This window comes from Chiroxiphia lanceolata, chromosome W (genome assembly GCF_009829145.1).
Source record: "Chiroxiphia lanceolata isolate bChiLan1 chromosome W, bChiLan1.pri, whole genome shotgun sequence".
Classification (NCBI taxonomy): Eukaryota; Metazoa; Chordata; class Aves; order Passeriformes; family Pipridae; genus Chiroxiphia; species Chiroxiphia lanceolata.
The window spans coordinates 9,285,909-9,305,547 of record NC_045670.1 but is presented as its reverse complement, the minus strand read 5'-3'; the positions used below and the strand labels follow the sequence as shown (position 1 = coordinate 9,305,547).

The window sequence follows — 19,639 nt, the reverse complement described above, 5'->3', positions numbered from 1 at the left end:
GAAGGGGGGAAGGGAAAAGGAACAAAACCAAAATAAAATAAATATATATATATATATATATCCCAATTAGTAACCCAATATCTATCCACTAAAAGAGTTAGCAAAGAAATATCTCACTACTCTCCTTGGGACAACTGAGAGTTGCTCCGGAACGGTTCGCTGGCAACCTCCGCCTCCCAAGGTCGACAAGGCCTTACCAGACCTCTCTCCCCAACACGGTAGACTCAACAACAGGGAACCTGCACCTCCAAGCCACCGGAAGGAAAGAGAGTGAAGGCCTTTCCTCCTTTCTTCTTATAGTCTGGTTTATGTAAAAATCGTAGGGAATACTGAGTAAATCTGGACCCTTCCTTGGTTACAAACTGGTCACCAAGGAAGGCCCAGACCAAACTACCACATTCTCCACCCCTTATTCCATACGTAACACCTATATCTCACGTTTGCCTACATCCTGTGTTTATATATACACATATACATATATGTATATAGTCCTTGTTGGTCTTTCGGTGCAGTTGGCCCCTTGTTGGAAATCAATACTGACATCAGTTCAGTTCAGATCTTTGGTCTCCTCAGTCACAATCACAGTTCTGATTTATGGCTGTTTCGTCATTCTGGGCTGTCTCATCATTGGATACCGACATCAGTTTACTTCAGGTCTCTCTCTCATCTGGTGGCTGGCTTCCTATAAAACACAACTCAGGACATACAATTAGTTTTTTCCCAAGGTTAAATTTCCTTGAGGCACACACTGGATCACTCCATCCTTCCTCATTACCCACCACGTATGTCCTGGTCCTTGAGCAAAGACAATCCCACAAATGGGTTTGTCTTGGTCTGAGGCAGGGGTAGCCCAAACAACTTTCCCTAGCATTCCCCTCAAATGGATTGCTGGAACTTTATCTTCATCAACAATGTGGAGGGATTCTGCTTGTGCAGGGCCAGTTCAATTGACAGAACCCCTGGTGTTAACTAGTCAGGTGGCCTTGGCTAAGTTCTTATCCCAATTTTTTAAGTTCCCTCACCTAGTGCCTTTAGAGTTGTCTTCAACAGTCCATTACATCTTTCAACCTTCCCAGCAGTTGGTGCATGATAAGGAATGTGGTACACCCAATCGATACCATGTTCCCTCGCCCAAGTGGTGACTAAGTCATTTTTGAACTGTGTCCCGTTGTCCGACTCAATACGTTCTGGGGTCCCGTGTCGCCACAGGACTTGCTTTTCATGGCCCAAAATGGTATTCCGGGCTGTTGCGTGGGGCACTGAAAAAGTCTCTAGCCATCTGGTGGTTGCTTCCACCATGGTAAGCACATAGCGCTTACCTTGGCTGGTCTGTGGCAGTTTGATATAATCAACCTGCCATGCCTCTCCATACTTATACTTATCCCATCATCCACCATACCACAGGGGTTTCAGTCTTTTCACCTGCTTAATAGCAGCACAGGTCTCGCAATCATGGATGACTTCAGAAATTATATCCATGGTTAAATCCACCCCTCGGTCTCATACCCATCTGTGGGTGGCATCTCGGCCCTGATGACCGGAAGCATCATGGGCCCATCGAGCTAGGAACAACTCTCCCTTCTGCTGCCAGTCTAGGTCTACTTGTGACACTTCGATCTGTGCAACTCGGTCTACTTCTCTGTTGTTATTGTGTTCTTCATTAGCTCACTTCTTGGACACATGGACATCTACGTGGTGGACTCTCACATTCAGACTCTTAACTCTGGTAGCTATGTCCTGCCACAAGTCAACAGCCCAGATGGGTTTTCCTCCATGCCTCCAGTTCATCTTCTTCCATTGGTCTAACCATCCCCATAGGGCATTGGTTATCATCCACGAGTGGGTGTAGAGGTAGAGTCTTGGCCATCCTTCTCGTTCGGCAATGTCCAGGGCCAATTGGACAGCTTTGAGTTCCGCAAATTGACTCTACTCACCTTGACCTTCGGCAGCTTCTGCCACTCCTAGTGTGGGATTCCAAACAGCTGCTTTCCACTTCTGGTTCCTTCCTACAATACGGCAAGAACCATCAGTGAAAAGGGCATAACGCCTTTCTTCATCTGGCAGCTGATCAACTGGCGGAGCTTCTTCAGCTTGGCTCACTGGTTCTTCTTCTTCTGCCAGACTGAAGTTCCCACCTTCAGGCCAATTTGTGATAACCTCCAGAATTCCAGGGTGATTTGAACTTCCCAATCATACACGCTGCGTAATCAAGGCTATCCACTTGCTCCACGTAACATGATGTGTAGGGGGCACCTTCCCTTTGAACATCCAACTTAGGACTGGTAGTCGGGGTGCTAGGAGGAGCTGTATTTCAGTGCCAACCACTTCCGAGGCTGCTTGTATGCCTTCATAGGCAACCAGAATTTCCTTTTCCACAGGAGTGTAGTTGGTTTCAGAACCCCTGCAACTTCAGCTCCAGAAGCCAAGAGTGGTCGCCCTCGCGTTTCACCAGGCACCTTTTACCAGAGGTTCCAGGAGGGACCTTTATCTCCAGCTGTAGTGTAAAGTACGTTCTTCACCTCTGGTCCCGTCCTAACTGGTCCAAGAACCACGGCATGTGCAATCTCTTGTTTGATCTGTTTGAATGCCTGCTGCTGTTCAGGACCCCATCAAAAGGTATTCTTTTTACGGGTCACAAAGTGAAGAGGGCTCACAATCTGGCTGTACTCAGGAATGTACATTCTCCAGATACCTATGACCCCCAGGAAAGCTTGCGTCTCCTTCTTGTTGGTCAGTGGAGCCATGGCTACAGTCTTATTGATGACATCTGTTGGCATCTGTCGTCGTCCATCTTGCCATTTCACCCCTAGGAACTGGATCTCTCTGGCAGGTCCCTTGACCTTGTTCTTCTTGATGGCGAAACCGGTGTCAAGGAGAATCTGGATGATTTCCTCTCCTTTCTCAAAAACTTCTTCCGCTGTGTCCCTCCATACAATGATGTCATCAATGTACTGGATATGTTCAGGCTCAACAGCAGGGAACCTGCACCTCCAAGCCGCCGGAAGGAAAGAGAGCAAAGGCCTTTCTTCCTTTCTTCTTATAGTCTGGCTTACGTAAAAATCGTAGGGAATACTGAGTAAATCTGGACCCTTCCTTGGTTACAAACTGGTCACCAAGGAAGGCCCAGACCAAACTACCACACTTGGTTTAATGACAATATGTTCAGGAGGTGGGACCTCTGATGAGGTAAAACCCCCCTTCTCTTTTACCTTTTTCCCTCCCTTCAAAATTGACAAATTTTTGAAGTTACAAAGAGTCTGAATGAAGGAGGAAAAACAATAACAATTTTACTAAAAAACAGAGAACAAAGTAGAACAAAACAAAAACAAACTATAGCAGAACAAATGTCCCCTTGCCACCCCTCTCCCCTTTGGTTAAAACAAGAAAAACCTGGAAAAATATTCTGTTAGAAGAAAAGAAGTCCTAATGTCACTGAGATGGTAGCGTGGATCCTGACAGAGACCATGTAATGTGACAGAGATGGAACCAGAGTGGTACTGGGACAGGGAGACCGTATGACATGTGCAGCTCACAGAGGGAAACTCCCGGGTTCCTTCAACATGGCTGCAGCGGCGGTTGGTGGCAGCATCCACACCCCTCAAGCAGTCATTGCATGGGAGCCACAACAATGGGAACTCCTGCCCGGTGGGAAGAATGCAGTGAACAGTAGTGGCAACAGGAACTCCTCCAAGTGTCCAGTGCAGAAACCACAATGAGAAAAACGCTGGCAGCACTCCTGCCTTGGTACTCACTCCCGGAACAAGACAGAGAGCGGTTCCAGAAACACCTCGGAGGTTTTATCCTCTCCCCCCTAAGTTCTCATGGTGTTTCACTTCAGGGACCCCCTTGCCCCCACCCCACCCCAGCCTGGTGGGGCAGGGGCAGTCCCTCACGCTTCCAAAACTATATGATGCTATGAAAAAATTCAACAAAAAATCTTCCTTATTTGACTAAACTATAACATTATCTACCCCAAATTTTTTATACCATCATGTTACATCCAATTTAAACCTTCCAGCTATACACATACATACATATTCCATTTATATACACATTTTCAAATATATCCATACAGTCACAGTGTTACAGACAGTTTATCCAAGAACTAGGTCCCCTTGGGGCATACACCGTGTTTCCCCATCTTTCTGCATTACCCAACAAGTGCAACCTGGTCCTTGAGCAAAAACAATTCCACAAATGGGTTTACCTTTGCTTGAAGTGGGACTAATCCAAACTCTTTTCCCTAACATACCTCTCAGGTGCACTACAGGGACTTCATCTACAGTGTGAAGGGGCTCTGAATGGGCAGGACCAGCTTGGTTGACAGAACCTCTAGTGTTGACTAACCAAGGAGCCTTTGCTAGGTGTTGATCCCAATGCTTGAAAGTCCCCCTGCCCAATGCCTTCAAAGTGGTTTTCAACAGTCCGTTACACCATTCAACCTTCCCAGCACTGCTCCCCCCCCCAAAGATGCATGGTGGCATGGAAAAATTCAACAAGAAAATCTAAACCACAGCAGGCCTCTAAGATGTTTTTTACCTTTCTTGGATAGCTGAACTACTTCAACTTCTGCTACTGCTGCCAGTAAGAATAACAAATGACCTAGTGATAGTATCTCTTAATACTTCTAATGTATTTCATTTATGTGGTAAGGTTTTGGAGGTGGCAAAAATGTAAACATATCACAAGCACCGGAAGAGAAGAGTTGTAGTTTTGGGTTAGAAGAGGTAGCCATGTTGTAGAGCTACGAGGAAGGGGCCAAAATGGAAAAACCCCACCTGGGCCTCATGCTTTGCATTTATGTGGTTTGGTCAGTGTGACCACACCTCCCAGATGGGACATTCAGGTCATTGACCACCCAGTGCTCTCCAGGCTAGAGTGGGGTGTGCTGTAACCAATCACAAGCTCCAGGGGGCATGGTGTGGGTGGGCTACCAGTTTGGTCTTTTTGATGGACAGTTGTCCCATGCAGTCTTCTGTCTCTGCCATGTGCTTTCTGTGGGCAGGTCTAACCATGTGTCTGCAGACCTAGCCCTTCCTGCACACACACACACGCACACTCACAGTGAGTTGGTTCCAACCCACATAAAAATATATAACTCAGTGAGATTTGAATCCGATATCTCACAGTGGCATGAAAAAATTACCTTGTTGGCACATCTAGAACTTTCCTACTCACAAAGATGAATTTGTTCTTTGTTGTTGTGGGTTGATACAGGTGGTAGCTAAGCTGTCACCCGGTTGCTTGATGACTCCCCCTGCAGGGGCATGGAAGACACAATAAGAAGAGCAAAAGTGAGAAAACTCATAGGTCAATGTGAAAAACAGATAAATGTTGGAGGACAGAAATTGTGTGAACAATTTCTATTGCATTTCTGAGATTTTTGCCTTGGCATGGCTGGGCGCAGACAGTAAAAAATACTACGCCGCTAAAATGCCTATAGGACTGAAAGTTAGAACAAAGGTAGATTCTTGCCAGATGCCAAGGAGGAGTTTTGGCAGGTGAATAAAGTTTTCTCATCTCCTATGACCACCTGTTGTGATCCAATTAGCAGTGGACAGCAAAGTATGTTTTCCTTATGCATCCAACATCTCAGTGAAGTTCGCCTTCATGAAGAAGGCAGCCTCAGAGAACATGGTGCCGGCTACACACTCTTTTGGTCAGGCAAGCCCAGAACCGAAAAACACCTCTCAGGAGTCGGTTTCATGATCAAAAACTCCTTTGTTCCTAAACTCGAAAATCTGCCGACAGGTCACTCTGACCGCATTATCTCCCTACGCCTTCCGCTAAACAACATGCAACATGTTGTCATCTTTAGTATATATGCCCCAACTCTCCAAGCCGACCCTGCTGAAAAAGATAAATTTTACACCTACCTGCACCTCCTTACCCAAAAGGTTCCTGCAGACGATAAGATCATTATCCTTGGTGATTTCAACGCCAGAGTAGGCAAGAATTTTGAAACCTGGAAAGGAGTATTAGGCAAACATGGTGTTGGAAACTGCAACGATAATGGTCTACTTCTGCTAGAATTCTGTGCAGAGCAACAACTCACTGTCACTAATACTATCTTTCAGCAGAAAGATAGTCTGAAGACAACCTGGATGCACCCCCGTTCTAAGCATTGGCACCTCATTGATTATGTCTTGGTGCGACAGAGAGATGCCCGCGATGTCCTCCATACCCGCGTGATGCCCAGCGCAGAATGCCAAACAGACCATCAGTTTGTGCGCTGTAAACTCAATTTCAAGTTCAAATTCAAACCAAAAAGGGGCAGCATCCCAAGGAGAAGACTCCAAGTTAACAATCTCCAATCAACCACAGTAAGAGACAGTTTCCAGGCAAACCTTCAAACCAGGCTCGAAAACATTCCCACAGCTTCTGCAGATTCCTCTCCTGAAACAATCTGGCAGCATATTAAAAACAGCATCCTGCAATCCTCTGAAGAATCCTTAGGGTTCTCTCTCAAGAAGAACAAGGACTGGTTTGACGAAAACAACCAAGAAATCCAAGACTTGTTGAGGAAGAAGAGAACCGCCCACCAAGCACACCTTGCACTGCCATCCTGTCACGCAAGAAAAACAACCTTTCGTCTCGCATGCAGCAAGCTCCAACAGAAACTCCGTGACATCCAGAACAAGTGGTGGATCGATCTAGCTGAAAAAACTCAATTATGCGCAGATACAGGTGATCACAAAGGTTTCTATGAGGCCTTGAAAACAGCATACGGGCCTACATACCAGGTACAAAGCCCTCTACTGAGTGCTGATGGTCAAACCCTTCTAACAGATAAAACCTCCATTCTGAATCGATGGTCTGAACATTTTCAGACTCTTTTCAGTACCAACTGTGTAGTCCAAGATTCAACAATTCAGTCCATCACACAACAACCAGTAAAGTATGAATTGGATACTGCCCCCACTTTAGGAGAAACCCTCAAGACCATACAGCAGGTGAAAATCGGCAAGGCAGCTGGGGTTGATGGAATTCCACCTGAAGTCTGGAAACTTGGGGGCCTTGCGCTCCACACCAAATTTCACGAGTTTGTGGTGCACTGTTGGGAAGTCGGTGAACTACCTTCAGACCTTCGTGATGCTGTCATCATCACTTTGTATAAGAATAAAGGTATTAAACCAGATTGCTCAAACTACCGTGGTATTACTCTGCTCTCCATTGCTGGTAAAATCCTGGTAAGAATACTCTTGAACAGACTAATACCCACTATAGCAGAAGGAATTCTACCTGAAAGTCAGTGTGGTTTCAGAGCCAGCAGGAGCACCACAGACATGGTATTTGTCCTCAGACAACTGCAAGAGAAGTGTAGGGAACAGAACAAAGGTCTCTATGTAACCTTTGTCGACCTCACCAAGGCTTTTGATACTGTGAGCAGAAAAGGTCTCTGGCAGATTTTGTAACGTTTAGGTTGTCCCCCCAAGTTCCTTAAAATGATCATCTCACTCCATGAGGATCAGCACGGCCAAGTCAGATATGGCAACGCACTTTCTGAACCCTTTTTAATTAAGAATGGTGTGAAACAAGGCTGCGTTCTCGCTCCTACCCTATTCACCGTCTTCTTTAGCATGATGCTCCAAAGGGCCTCAGCAGACCTCGATGATCAGGACGGTATCTACATTCGATACCGTACTGATGGAAGTCTATTCAATCTAAGGCGACTGAAGGCCCACACCAAGACCTTAAACCATCTTGTCCGGGAGCTGCTTTATGCTGATGACGCCGCCCTTGTTGCCCACACAGAAGCAACCCTGCAGCGTTTAACATCCTGCTTTGCAGATGCTGCTGAGCTCTTTGGGCTGGAAGTCAGCTTAAAGAAGACAGAGGTCCTCCATCAACCTGCACCTCAGGAAGTCTTCCATCATCCCCACATCACCATTGACCAATCAGAGCTCAAATCAGTCCAACAGTTTAACTACCTTGGTAGCCTCATCTCCTCAGATGGTAAGATCGACGGAGAGATAGACAACAGGTTAGTTAAGGCATATAGTGCCTTTGGAAAACTCCACAAAAGAGTATGGCATAATAAACACTTGAAGAAAAGCACCAAGATCGGTGTTTACAAAGCCATAGTGTTGTCTACTCTCCTATATGGTTCTGAATCATGGGTCATCTACTGCCACCACCTGCGTCTCCTAGAACGCTTCCATCAGCGCTGCCTCCGTACAATCTTAAACATCCGCTGGTCAGATTATGTGACCAATACATCTGTACTAGAGCAAGCAGTTGTCACTAGTATTGAGGTCATGTTGATGAGAACACAGCTGCGATGGGCAGGGCACGTCTCAAGGATGAAGGACCACCACCTTCCTAAGATCCTGCTCTATGGTGAACTTACCACTGGCTGCCGCATGAGAGGAACCCCGAAGAAAAGATTCAAGGACTCCCTGAAACAACATCTCAGCCTTGGCCATATTGATCACCATAACTGGTCTACTCTGGTCTCAAATCAGGAGACCTGGAGACACACCATCTATAACGCAGCTGTCTCCTTCGAGAACACACGCAGGATCACTCTCGAGGAAAAAAACCAACGCAGAAAGAACTGTGTCTTGCAAAATACACCATCTAAGGAGTCTTTCTGCTGTGCCTTTTGCAATCGGATATGTCTGTCACATATTGACCTCATAAGCCACCAGCGTACCTGTAGCAAAAGTGGATAGTGCCTTCCCAAATCTTCGTTCTCGAAACCAAACCATGACTTTCTCCTTCCCAGCAACTGCAATTTTTCAACGAATGGAGTGCCAGTTGTGCAGCAATGGTTGCACAATCTAAGCAGAAAGGACACCCTCTTTTTGGTGTTACTGTTGACATGCTCATGGGTTTTGGTCAGTACAACAGTGTAAATTTGCAAACACGGTTTTCAAATGAGGTGCTACAAACTAGTCAGAACTTAGTTTATCAGTCATTGCTTGCAGTAAGGGATGTAAGAACAAGACCCTCATATTCTAAGATCAAGCAGGGACCTAATGAACCACATGTCAATTTGTGAATCGTTTGCGTCAAGATATAAACTCAGATCTAGACATAGATTGTGACATAAAAGCACAGTTCATAGACTTGTTAGTTTATGACAATGCCAATGACAAAACAAAGCAAATATTAAGCATACCACATAAGAGTGCTGACTCAAATTTATAGAGACTGTGGAAAAGATGGTTGAGCAGAAAGGAACATTCTGTATAGCTGATGCAATAACTGCAGCAATAAAACTGTTTTTGTCTGTAGAGACTGACACTTCTTCAGAATCAGATACAAGTTCTGATGATGACGAAGAAGAAGATAATGCTGGAGTTTAGAACAGATCAGCAACATTCCTAGAATTTTTTTTTCAAAATTATTAAATAATAGAATTAGTATACAGTGTAGTTTGTTGCAGAATAAAGTTGTTATAGGTTTAGAATTATTAGCACAAGAGTATTTGGTAAAGAGATCAGTGATTCAAGAAATTCTTAACACACTTTTGCAAAAAGAAAAGGGGGACAGAAGGATATTAGTTATCCTCTATTGACCTGCAAAAGTGTTTCATGTGTTAAGCTTTTTGCACACAGGTGTTCTCTGGCTATCTGCACATAGATGAAACCTTGGAAAGAAGTTGGTTCTTCAGAACAGGGTTGATGTTGTTGCTGTTGCAGGTAACAGTGAATTACCAAAAGAACACAGTATTTTCAGTATTACAAAAGCACAATTTTTAGGTATTATGAGCACAGTTTTTTCGATATTTTTAAGGCACATAAGTCTAGAAGTTAAGAAGCATATAATTATAGAGGTTAAGAATTTAAGAGTGTGTGTTGTATGAATTTTGAATTATTCACTGGGTGTTAGTAAAAGAAAGTTTATCTGTCTGGTTAATTTTATCTGTTTGGTTAAGAAACTTTAACATTATAAGGTACTAGAGAATTATAACCTTTTTAGATTATAAAACACAGTGATATGGAATTCAAAAGTATGTTTGTGTGAATGTTGACAGTGGTCACTGTGAGAGTTTGCATGTGTGTACATGTGTGAATGCATGATGATTAATGTGTTTTGATCAAATAAAAACAGAAGACACATAACTCAAAATTAAATGGAGTTCCATTTCCAGAAGTGTTTTAGACTGAAAAAAGATTTTCAAGAATAAATCCTATATTTAGAAAAACACTTTTAAGCAAAATTTAAGAGCACAAACCTTGAAGTTAATAGGTTAAGTTTGTTAATGGTACTACTATTGTTATATGTAATCATGTTTATTGATATGTTATTGGTACAATAAGGAGCGTTACAGAAATGCAATTTAAATTGTTCAAAACTCAAAAGGGGGATTTGTCGGAGGACAGAAATTGTGTGAACAATTTCTATTGCATTTCTGCGACCTTTACCTTGGTATGGCTGGGTGCAGATAGTAATAAATACTGCGCCACTAATATGGCTTCAGGTCTTGTGCCAAGGTGAAGGAGGAGTTCTTTTGACAGGAAAACAAGTTTTATGGACACCTGCTGTTATCCAATTAGTACTGTACACCACAGTATGTTTCCCTTATGTATCCAATGTAACCTGGGGAAGAATCACATGTCTCTGTGCCACAGGCAGCATATAAGCTGCCTTTCCTGTAATAAAGGGGACATTTTTGCCAATCGTATTGATTTGTGTGCAATTCTGTCCGAGCCCCTCCGCTGATACAGGAGCTTAAGTTAGAACAAAGGTGGATTCTTGCCAGATGCCAAGGAGGAGTTTTGGCAGGTGAATAAAGTTTTCTCATCTCCTATGACCACCTGTTGTGATCCAATTAGCAGTGGACAGCAAAGTATGTTTTCCTTATGCATCCAATGCAGTGTGAACAAGAACTAAGCATCCTGAACGATATATAAACTGTCCTTCTTCTAATAAAACCGACATTTTGCCAGCCATAATGATCTGTGAGCATTCTGTCCATGCCCCTCCATCGTTAGATAAATAGTTTTTCGAATTAGAATTTATTATATGGTAAAAGCAAACAGCACTGGGTGAGAGGCGGAGGTAAACACTCCTAGCCTGTCACCCAAAACAGACATTAGCTGGACACTTTATTTCAGGTACCTCATACATATTCATTACACATATGCATATACATTTACATCGTTATTTCAAGAATTCAACAGATGTTTACCTAGACTAATCTGTTATCTATGCAACAGGCTATAAATTCTCGTGTTTATTGACAAGAAAGTGTTAACATCCTGCTAGTTAAGCCTAGTTCAACTATAACTCATGTACAAGATAAGGTAAGATAGTCTGTTTTATGTTTTTATAAGGGGCAATTAAGTTTTAGAATCTTTTTCTTCCTTCCCGAGGTCACACTGACCTCCTTCATTCTCATCTTGGCACGAATCACTTGTTTCATTTATCACAATTCCCTCCTCCTTTTTTTATGGAATTATTGATTCGTGTCCTTTGTTCCAATTTCGACAGTATTAATTTGACATTTTCCTTATCTTGGGAAGTTGAAGTTTTGGTGACTAATAACATGTTGGTACCTTGTGTGGTTTTTTGATTAATGGGTATGGTTGACATTTGCATTCCTTGTACAACCGAGACTATCAGCTTTATAAAACAAGGTATTAAGCATGGTATAAATATACTAACTAAGACACATAATAAGAGGAATCCTGCTTTCTTCCACCAAGTTGTTCCTAATAAGTTATCCCACCAGCTGCTATCTAACATAGAGTTCCACTTTTGTATGGATACGTGAGTCAGTTTTCTGATATCCTTTGAAATATCCATAACTGCTTGCCTATTATCATCAATTTGTAATTAACAGTCTGAGGTATTAAACTTCCCACACACTCCTCGTTCTTCAGCTAACAGATAATCTAAAGCAAGTCGATTCTGATACACGGCAGCTCGAGTTTTGGATTGTTGACTTGTGATTAGATCTAGGGTTTGGACTGTCTTATTAGCTACTATTTCCATCACTGCCTGAAGGCATATGATCCAAAATTCCCCTGTGGTATTTATAAGTTTTACTGAGAGGCATGGAGACTCTCCTACTTTAGTCTTATAGGTTTCCCTACCTCTCCTTTCAATGCATTTTTGCCCTACTATGTCAGAAGTCAATATCCAACCTTGGGGTCTAGACTCTGACGCCCTCCGGGAGTGATTCCACTTTAAGATTTCCCATGGGGTGAGGCCAGTCCCTTTCCAGGGCCACTCTTCTGTCATTAAGGGTCCACTACAAATCCAGCACTTAGATAGACTCAATGTCTGAATAATACGTTCCATTAAATTGATGTATAGGTTAGTCCCATAACCTGGGAGTTGGCAATCTTCTCCTAGTTTGTCTTTCAATTTTTGGTATAAGTCACCCCTGTTGGGAGATTTTTCTTGCATAGTCCCCTTTGACATCGATTGTACTTTTTGTTTGACTCTTTTCAAATCTTGTACTCCACCCCCGTCAGAAATGTCCCAATGGTCTTTTTGAGTGAAACAAATCCATTCTTCTCCCTTAGGACACCTAAGTCCCAATCTCGTTCCCCCTTTTCCTAAATTTTGGGCTACCCAGAGTTGCCGAGAACCTGTGTTGCAAGTGTTTAGCTGTTCAGGGTCATAACAGACTTTGTTAACGAATGAATGGTAATTTAAGTTTTGAATCATACGGCCTTTATACCGTGTAATCTGGTAACACTTGGCACATTCATCGGAAAGGGCTTGAGCCCAAACGCAGTAGAGTACCCAAAAGGGTCCAGCATAACTTAAGCCTCCATGGTCCATGCCCAGAATGGGGTTGCAGTCCATGGCTGGCTATCAGTGGCAGGCTCAGAGGTTAACCTGGTCTTGCCCCTTTTTAGGTCTTCCAATTTAATCAAGACCCAGTTTTCCTGTTTCCAGATAAACGTTCACTTTATCTTGCAAAAACTGTGTTCTTCAGCAATTTCCCTATCCCCACTAATTGGTCAGTATACAGAAGTTTTCAACCATTGCGACATCCCTTATATGGGGTCTATAAAATTAAAGTCATCTATTGGACAGCCAATTTGGACCACTTCCCAAGCAAATTTCTTTGTACAGTATCCTAATGCTGTATACCAGTCTGTTTCAAATATCTCCCAATTTACTGGTAATAACAATTCCCACCCACAGAACAACTTATTTATTTGTACTGATTCTAATTGGTGTCGATCCCAGTGCGTGTTATGACACTCGGGGCAATGTATGTGTCAATTATAGGCCACACAGGACCATATACAGTGACAGTGTCTACACTGACACTCTACCCAACCATCGTACTCGGACTCTGAGTGTTTTATATAACGTATTTGATTTGGTAGTGGCGGTTCAGGAATTAGGGAATCTTCTTTCTCAAGATCACAAGCTAACGCAAGAAATGGGGTAATTAGACTGATTCCTTAAGACCCTTTTAGTTTTTTCTTATTTTCCTAATTTTATAAGCTTTTTAAGTAGTTAAGTAGTAAAAGTAGGTTTTAGAAGCAGCAACCCTTATTCCTCACCCTTTAGCACAATAGTTTACACATTCCTCAACCCTCTTACCCCATTCTATGTTCCCCATATCAATTCTACCCCTGAATTCCAGTAAAAAATGTTTAGTCTTTTGTCAAAGCAACGCCTATGCTGTTTAGAGAACACTCATATCTTGTCCTGAACCACAGAACACAGTCAGAAACTAGGTGACCGTGTACCCTTTGTGCTCTGAAGAAGATGAAAATGATGAAGAAAAGACCCCAGACCCAATTCCCAGGGGGTGGGCAAGGGGTGGACCAGGGCAAAAGCTATGGGATAGACAAAACTTGGATTATAAATTGTAACATCTCAGGTACAGAAGGCACGCGCGTCTTGTGATCTTTATGCCTAGGCACAAATTAAACCCTTTTCTTATCTCATTCTCAGTTAACTGCTCTGCAGTATTTTTTTTCCTCAGCTCTGATTAGGTATCAAGACGATCAGTAATATACACACTTGCCCCTCCCCTTTGCCAGAGGATGGCTCCCTCTTTCCATGAAACAAACCGCACTCTCTTAAGAGTCTGTCCTGGGGATAATCGAAACCAGGATCTCAGGAAATACCTATCGGACTCTTAAGTCTCTCTGTTCAGGGGTTAACTCATTCCAGTCCTCAATGTGTCTCCTCCATTCAGGTGATGAATTCATAAAGGCCGTTTCTGAAGTTTAAGTCGTAAGCCCCCAGGCATCAACTACACAGCCCACTCTTTCAGGTGTGGTGGAACCACTGGTCCTTTTACTCTGGTTGCGTGGGTCCAGTCCCGTTCTGCTGTATAGATCGCGGTCTCCATTGTGAGCAGTACCTGGAAAGGACCTTCCCAATATGGGGATAAAGACATTTCTTTCCATTTTTTTATTAAGACCCAATCCCCAGGGTTTATCTTATGTATTTTGAAATCTAATAGTGCCGTTTGGGCTAAGGCTCCTCGCTCTCTTATTTCTGTTAATCTTTTTGTAAGTGCTTGTATATATGGCCTCAATTTAGTGTCAATATTATTATAGTCACCTACTACATCTTTTAGTCAGATATAAGGCATTCCATAAAACATTTCATATGGTGATAGACCAAGGTCCGCTCTGGGCTGGGTTCGGATAGGTAATAAGGCTAGTGGCAAGCATTTAACCCATGACATCTGGGTTTCAATCATCAATTTTGTTAGGGCTTACTTCAGAGTCTGGTTCATTCGTTTGACCCTTCCCGAACTCCGAGGATGCCAGGGAGTGATATTTCCAGTTGATTCCTAACACAATCATTATTTCTCTGAGTATCTTTGAGGTGAAATGAGTGCCCCTGTCTGAATCTATGCTATACACCATACCATATCTGGGGATTATATTTTCGAGTAGTATTTTTATTATGAAATTCACTGTGGCCCTTCCAGTAGGTATTGCTTCTACCCAGGAGGTCAGATGGTCGATTATCACTAATAGGTATTTCCATCTATTCACAGGTGGGAGTTCTGTGAAATCCACTTGGATTCGTTCGAAGGGTCGGTGTTATAGGTTATAAGTCTGAGAGAGGAATTTTTTCTTTCCCTGTTTCCCTGTAAGAGAAACAGAGTTTCGAATAGGGAAGGGGGAAGGGAGGTCATTAGCTTTACAAAGGATGTAGCCAACCTCTGAGAGGCTGGGAGGTGACTGACGCTGCTTGGAGGGGAGAGGGGCAGATGGTGGAGTTGACTCTCGGAAGGAGAAGAAGGTCTGCGTGCAGGCATTTGGGGAGAGGGACTGGGATCTGGTTTTTGGCTTCTCATCCTGGTCAGCTCAGACTGCTGGCTTCGACTTGCCTGGCTGTCCTGCTCCCCAGATCTGCTGTGTTTCATCGGAGAGAGAAGGGAGGAGTTTTGAGACGCCGTCACCTGGGACAGCGGTGAGTCCCGTGGGAGTGGACTGCTTCCCTTCCCTTTTTCCTCCCACTGAGGGAAGGGTCCCCCATTTCCTTCTCGACTTCTCCCGTGGTCCAGGACCGCCCCACCCCCCGGACCCCTCTCCATGCGTGGTGACCGCCAGAGCCCAACAGCACCCCCTGCAGACCACAACAGGGTACTGCAGGTCCTGCATCTTCAACAATCCAACAGTGCTCCCTGCAGGCCACGATTCGGACTGCGCTAAAGGACAGAGAAGTATTCATTCAGACTCTTTTTTTTTTTCCTAGGATTACTGTCTAGTTTTTTTTGTGTTCTGTTACTGCTTTTTTTGCCAACATACATATGTCTTTTAATAAACAGTTGTTATTTCTTCTATTTCTTCCACACTTCCTCGATTAAAAACCCCTTAATTTTGAATTTACAATTGCTGAGAGAGAGGAGTTTGGTCTATCTTATAACTCATCCTCTTTAGCAAACATTCCATTCTCCTCAGACTGAGACATTTTTGGCACCCAACATGGGACCTGGAAAGAGGAAAGGTGGAAAAAGAATAACTACCCTTTGTGTGAGTTACGCACGTTTGGAACCCCTTGTGTGATTGACATGCATTTTGAACCTGTAGGCACCATGATGTCAGGGGTTGTTGCTTTCCTCTGGCATATAACCATGCCAAGATATCTGTCCCACCTGTCAATGTGTTTCAGTTCAGATACTAGTACTGTCATTGCGATAAGTACCTTTGAGTTTGTGCATCGGGTTTATGATACGGCAAACTCAGCCCCTGTGATTTTCATCCGGAATATGTCCTCAAGAATGCACTACTGTTCTAGGCTAAACTGTTTCCTCTGGGGTTTTAAGGATAATAGCACCCATTCCTATGGAGAAACACAGGGGAATGTATTCGCCCAACCCTTTATTCAGTTTCCTTTTGGACACAATATAATGGTCTATGGGAAGTTTAAATCCTCTTTAGATGTCAGAGACGTTTCAATTGCTGGGCTTTTCATCCTAGTTTGTACCATTATTGTATACCTAATATATGAAACCAAGGCCAAGAATTACCGAGAAGGTCTCCAGGAGCCTGCCCCAGGGGTGGAAAACCTCGAGTGGCATAGATTAGGAGAGGACATGGGTAAATTCTTAGAAAGTTGCTCAACTCTCATAACATGGAAGTTCACCCTTGAATAACTCTTGAACCCTAAAAAAATAATGAAAACCATGAGGGAGAGAGGTCGTGATGGATCCATGGAAAGGCAATTGGCAGCTGCATATGTGGGGTTTTGGCCACTGCCTACAGGAAGTTGCTCGGTATGGTGCAGCACTTCCAGGGGAAAGGAAAAGATGAAAACAGAATGCCTAATACCAAGGTGACTCAGGATACGACCAAATCAAAGGGGCAGACCAAACCAACGGAGGTTACCCCTATCCAAAGGAAGAAATATTAAACCAAATCAGTTTGCCCAGTTGACGATGATGGGGAGGCAGGATCCTCACAGGCGGCTACTCCAGAGCCAGAAATCATCACTGAGTCTTTATCGTATAACAACCTCCGGAACTTATGGACAGACATTGCGCATCATCCGAATGACCTTTTCTGGCCTGGATGATCTGATTTTGGGACTCTACAGGTGATGTCGTAAACCTTGATGGCGGTGAAGTGAGGTTCTTGAGGTCTATTGCCCAGGATGTGGGTATTGAGGAGGCGTTTGTGAGGGAATCGAAGTCCCTGTCTCTCTGGGCACGGCTTTTGGACGGTGTGAGGGAGAGGTTCATTTACAGAGATTCCTTGTAGGCAGATCATTATACCACAGGCTGGAAGACCGTAGAAGAAGGAATCCTACAGCTGAGGGAAATGGCATTGCTGGAAGTACTGTTTGGAGGGGATGGGCAACCCACTAACAATCCTGACAAGGTTAAGTGTACATCACAGATGTGATGGAGCTTCACACGTATGGGATCGTCCACACATAAAGGTTACCTGACATCATTGCAGGCTGGGGAGAAGCAGGAACCAGTGATGTCTGTAATAAATAAACTTTGGTTGTATGACAGTATGATTGAAGGACCACTACAGGCCCGCATCTCCACTATAGAGACAATGATTAATGAGTTCAAGGAATTAACTACAGGGTTGAAAGAGAGGACTGAGGGAAACAATTTCCATATGGTCCCAGTGAGAACCAGACGCCCCCCAACTAGAGACAGTCGACAGACCTCACAAACTGAGTTGTGGTACTTCTTAACTGACCATGGAGAAGACACTGAGAAGGTGGGACAGGAAACTTACCCGTGCCCTAGCAGTCCGAGTACAAGAGTTGAAAGAGAAAGAAAAGGAGAAGTCTGAGAAAGTGAGTACCGTACCAGTATCCTGCGGGCAGGGTACCTCCCGTCGGTATTCACAAGAGGAAAACAGTGACTGGTAGGATGAAGACCAGTGTTAGAGGGGTCCTGCCTCTAGCCAGGTAGAGGTACGGGACAACCGTGTCTATTGGACTGTGTGGATCAGATGACCTGGCACGTCAGACCCACAGAAATACCAGGCTTTGGTTGATACTGGCGCTCAGTGTACGTTAATGCCCTCGGGACATGTGGGACCAGAGACTATTTCCATTTCTGGGGTGACTGGAGGGTCTCAAGAGTTGACCATGGTGGAAACTGAGGGGAACTTGACTCGGAAAGACTGGCAGAAACACCCCACTGTGACTGGTCCAGATGCCCCATGTATCCTGGGCATTGACTATCTCAAGAACGGGTACTTCAGGGACCCCAAGGGACATAGATGGGCTTTTGGAATAGCTGCTGTGGAGACTGAGGCAGCTAAACAGTTGAACTCGTTGCCTGGTCTCTCCGAGAGTCCTTCGGCCATGGGGTTGCTGAAAGTCGAGGAACAGCAAGTGCCAATCACCACCACAATAGTGCATCGCCAGCAGTACCGGATGAACTGAGACTCTGTGATCCCCATCCATAAGATGATCCGTGAGATGGAGAGCCAAGGGGTGATCAGCGAGACCCATTCACCCTTCAACAGTCCTATCTGACCTGTGCGTAAGTCTAATGGAGAATGGAGACTGACTGTGGACTATCGTGACCTGAATGAAACCACCCCACCGCTGAGTGCTGCTGTTCCAGACATGTTGGAGCTCCAGTATGAACTGGAGTCCAAGACAGCGAAGTGGTATGCCACTATTGACATCACGAACGCATTCTTCTCCATTCCCTTAGCAGCAGAGTGTAGGCCACAGTTCGCTTTCACCTGGAGGGGCGTGCAGTACACTTGGAACCAACTACCCCAGGGGTGGAAACACAGCCCCACCATCTGCCACGGACTGATCCAGGCCACACTAGAGAAGGGTGAGGCTCCAGAACACCTGCAGTACATTGATGACATCATCATATGGGGGGACACAGCAGAGGAGGTTTCCGAGAAAGGAAAGAAAATCATCCAGATTCTCCTGGGAGTCGGGTTTACCATAGAGTAAGGTTAAGGGACCTGCCTGATAGATCCAGTTCCTGGGGGTGAAATGGCAAGATGGGTGTCGTCAGATCCCGACAGAAGTCATTGGTAAGATCACAGCAATGGCCCCACCAACCAGCAAGAAGGAAACGCAAGCTTTTCTGGGTGCCATAGGTTTCTGGAGGATGCACATCCCAGAGTACAGTCAAATCGTAAGTCCTCTCTATCTGGTAACCAGCAAAAAGAATGATTTCCAGTGGGACCCTGAACAGCAATAAGCATTCGAACAGATTAAAAGAGAGATTGCACACGCTGTAGCACTTGGACCAGTCAGGACGGGGACAGATGTGAAAAATGTACTCTATTCTGCAGCTGGGAATAAAATTCTCTCCTGGAACCTCGGGTAGAAGATGCCTGGCGAGACCCGAGGTCGCCCACTCGGGTTCTGGAGCCGAAGCTACAGAGGATCTGAAGCCAACTACACCCCAACAGAGAAGGAGATCCTAGGGGCTTATGAAGGAGTACAAGCTGCCTCCGAGGTGATTGGCACAGAAGAACAGTTGCTCCTGGCACCTCGACTACCAGTGCTGAACTGGATGTTTAAGGGAAAGGTGCCCACCACACATCATGCCACTGATGCTACATGGAGTAAGTGGATCACCCTGCTCAAGTAGCCCGCCCGTACTGGAAATCTGAATCGTCCTGGGATCCTAGAAGTCATCACAAACTGACCAGAAGGTGAGAGTTTTAGTCTAGCAGATGAAGAAGAAGAAGAGCAGGTGGTACGGGTCGAGGAAGCCCCAGAATTCGATAAACTACCAAAAGAG

General features: G+C 44.5%; 1 long non-coding RNA gene across 1 annotated transcript; it reads left to right on the top strand.

Moving 5' to 3' along the window:
* The first annotated feature begins 4,416 nt into the window (after nt 1-4,416).
* LOC116780060 lies at nt 4,417-17,999 on the top strand. The gene is made up of 4 exons (XR_004354303.1): nt 4,417-4,427; nt 7,620-7,623; nt 11,877-11,881; nt 17,772-17,999. It is a non-coding gene; the product is annotated as an uncharacterized LOC116780060 (long non-coding RNA).
* Nucleotides 18,000-19,639: the final 1,640 nt, after the last annotated feature.